Source organism: Cannabis sativa, chromosome 6 (assembly GCF_029168945.1).
Source record: "Cannabis sativa cultivar Pink pepper isolate KNU-18-1 chromosome 6, ASM2916894v1, whole genome shotgun sequence".
Lineage (NCBI taxonomy): Eukaryota > Viridiplantae > Streptophyta > Magnoliopsida > Rosales > Cannabaceae > Cannabis > Cannabis sativa.
The window spans coordinates 44173110-44177180 of record NC_083606.1 but is presented as its reverse complement, the minus strand read 5'-3'; positions in this window follow the sequence as shown (position 1 = coordinate 44177180).

Sequence of the window (4071 nt, the reverse complement as noted above, 5' to 3'; positions counted from 1 at the left end):
ATTTAAATTTAATTAAATATCAAAAATTAAGTTGTAACCACTTAATTTGAAAATATTCCATTTTAAGTTAATATTCGAAAAGATATTAACTTAAAAACATATCTAAAATATTCCATTTTAAGTTAATATTCGAAAAGATATTAACTTAAAAAATATCTAAAGAATCTTAATAACCAATGCCTAAAATTCCTCAACTTAATTTTGAAATTTGAAATTCAAAAGATATTCAGATTTAAGTTGGTTAGTTGTAGATAACTAAATATCAACTTAAATAAGAATATTTAATGAATAATTTAAATTAAGTTCCAGAAAGAATCTAGATGGTTATAATTCTATATTTAATTAAATACAAGAAAATACATATAGTTTAGCTTAGAATAAAGAATTCTTTAAACTATAATTTTCTTAAATTAATTTCAAAATAAATGAAATTAATTATGTTGCTAATCAATTTTATTAGGTTAAACTAGTGTAATTAACCTAGTACAGTTTTTCAAATCAGGCAAATGGGCCTTCACAATTGGGGTGGTTAATGTGAGGGGGTGCTGGGTTCAGTATGTCGTACCCACGTCTATGGCTCCCAACTCTCACACAAGGCCCAAAAGAGAGGAATTTAACCTTAATAAGAACAACTGTTATTAATTGAATAAGCCCAATAATTAAATGGGCCTAAATAAATTCTATCAAGAACTATGATAATTTATTTTAGCAACAACAACCTATATGTATCTATAATCAAATTAAACACATAGGCTCACACAGGCACACTTTGGATGGGTCCTATCATGTTGCTAGGTCATACACAGATGAAAGAAGATTGTACATATACCTGTTACAAATTATTAACTTGACCAAGGGAGCCATCAGATCATTAGATCTGGCAAAAAGTAACCATGGCTATTTGCAATCAAGTAATAATAGGTTTTGAAAACTTACAAACAAGCTAAAACACATACTCCTGCAACAAGGTTAGCTGGATAGTTGGATGTAGGATTTATTTAATATAAATTAAATATTTAATTTCGAAAATAATTAATTAAATAATAAAAAAAAATTCGAAAAATTTAAAAAAAATTTAAATTTAAAAATTAAACCTACAATTTTTGAAAAATTAGGTTTCAACCAACCTAAATATCATTTCAAAAATTTGCTAACTACTTTTAAATTTTAAATGTTATTTTATAAATAAAAATTAAATAAAAAATTAGAAAAGATAAATAAATATCTTTTTCAAATTTTAAATGTAATTTAAATAAATAAAATAACAAAATTTAAAAAAAATTAGCAAAATATCTTATATCATTTAAAAATTACATGATTATAAATATCTTATTTTTAAATTTAAAATAAGATAAGATATAATCAAATTTTAAAATAAGATAGATATTTTAAGCAAGAAGATAGATACTAATTCTATTCAAATTCAAATTACACTAATATCTTGAATTAAATTTAAAAAATATTAAATTAATTCAAAATGATAATTAGAATTGAATTAGGAATAGTGATAGTATAAATACAAAACTATACCAAAAATCGGAAGTTAATTCCATGAAAAAGCATGAAAAATCGAAGAAAAACAAAAAAATTCGAAACTGTACGGACAGATTTGCGATCGCAGGAAAATATCAGCACAGCCCCGATTTTTTTAAATCTTCAAAAAATCATAACGAATTCAAATAAAATCCAAATTAAGTTCTGTAAAAGGCTAACTTGCTTAATTTTTTCCATACTATCCAATAAAAATAATTCCAGAGATAAAATCGCAATTATTTTTCACGAAAATTTCACAAACATCAATCAATCATCAAATAACACTCAATACAACATGATACCATCCAAAGAACATACAAACAATCGTTTTAAAGTCCAAATTTCTTGCAAGTAAATCAATTACCATGGCTCTGAGGCCAGTTGTTGGAAATTATTTTACCAGGATCTTAGATCTACTCACAAGTATGTTTATTAACACCCTAAATATGAACTCTCTAAAACGATGAAATAAACACATATAAAGTTTAGGAAACCTTACATTGGTGCAGCGGAATATAATGACTCCTCCCGTTCAGATATCTAGCCCTTGATTCCTTTCTGTAGCAGAGCATTATCAATATCTGAACCTGGATCTCTTTCTCTGAATCTTTGATGCTGAAACTCCTTCTTGCTGAAAGTCTTTCTTCACGATCTTCCTCACTATGATTGAGGTATCACTTGATGTGTGTGGGCACTACTCTCACACTAAGATTTTCGAAATATTGAAGAAGAGAGAGAAGAAGTGGCAGCTAAAGATAGGGAGACAGAGAGGCTCAGGTTTTTCTCTGAAGGAAAAATAGAAAATTTTAAGTGTAATTTTCCTGAAGCCTTCACTATCTATTTATAGCATTCCACTAGGGTTAGGTTTGAATTATTTGGCATTAAAATAATGAAAATATCAGTTTAAATTTCCTACAAAAGTGGCTGGCCCTACACTAGTGGATTTGGGCCTCACTTTTGCAATTTTGCAGTTTTATCTTTTCTGCATCTGATTTTCTCAAAAACGCCAATTTTCTAATTCAACCATTTAAATGCCAATTCTAACTATTTAATAACTATAAATAATTATTAAATAATATTGTCATTTATCATATTTATTAATTGAACCATACAAAGTATCATAATTAACAAATATGCCCCTATAAACTCTTTCTTTACAATTTCGCCCTTACTTAGTGAAAAATTCACAAATAGACCTAGTCTAATTTGAGAATTATAATTGATTAATCAAAACCAATTACATGAGTCTTACAAGCAATATTATCTCAACTAGTGGGGGGACCATGGGTCTATATAACCGAGCTTCCAATAAGTATATCAAGAATTTAGCACTAAAATTCACTAACTTATTAATTCTTCGTTGAATCCACGCATAGAACTTAGAATTGCACTCTCAGTATATAGAATACTCTATATGTTCCACCATATAGACACATCATTAGTTATCCATTGTTATAATCCTAATGTGATCAATGATCCTCTATATGAATGATCTACACAGTAAAGGGATTAAATTACCGTAACACCCTACTATGTATTTTATCCTTAAAACACTTGACCCTGTATAAATGATATTTCAGCTTATGTGAAATGAGATCTCCACCATTTATTTTCGTTTGGTCAAGCTCGAAGGTGATCATCCTTTGCTTACTATTTGCCAGATAGAAGCTATAGATTCCATGTTTATGCTAGCGCTCACACTCAATTGCACTACCGTGTTCCCAAAAAGTACGTATCACCCTGACCTAAAAGTAGGCTTAACTAACAATTCAAAGAACACGAATAGCCTTTCAAGATTGAGCCTAATCATAACAGGATTAAGATCATTTGATCTAGGATCAACTAGGCGATATTGACTTGAATAGATTTTACGGTAAGTTTAATTAAATCTAAGTCAAAGTTTAATATCGGTTCCTTTAGATGCATACTCCATGCATCCAACCTGAGCTTTACTTTAACCAATGTTCTGGAAAGAACATAGTATTTCTCCAAATACAAGTAAACTCTTGTTGTAGATTATCATATCAGTAAAACCCTGTGTCTGATAAATCTAGGAAACTTTATTCACATAGTCATGTTTACTTTCCAATGGGTTGACGGCACAATAAACAGGATCAAGTATGTGAAAAGGGTTTCAGATGAATCTATACATTATGTACATATAATCATGAAATAAATCATGTGAACCATGCAACATTAAATGTTATTTCTGATATATATTAATAAGTAAATCTGATTATATTGAAATGAGTTTTATTTAGGGCATAAAACCCAACAACAAAAGCATATGTAAAACCTCTCACTGTTGATATAAGAAATGGCTTTATCTTTTCTGGAATAGTTGAGACTTTTCCTTAGATAAATAAAATCTATGTCTAAGAAGTTGTGAAGCTTCTATAGATTGCCAGTAGAAAGAAAATACTTCAGCATCTTACTAAAGTAAGTTGCTTGCATTAGAGTAAGTAATTACCAGGTATACCACAAGCCATAGGTTTAGATAAACTCAAACCTATAATATTAGGAACAGGAAGTTTGTTA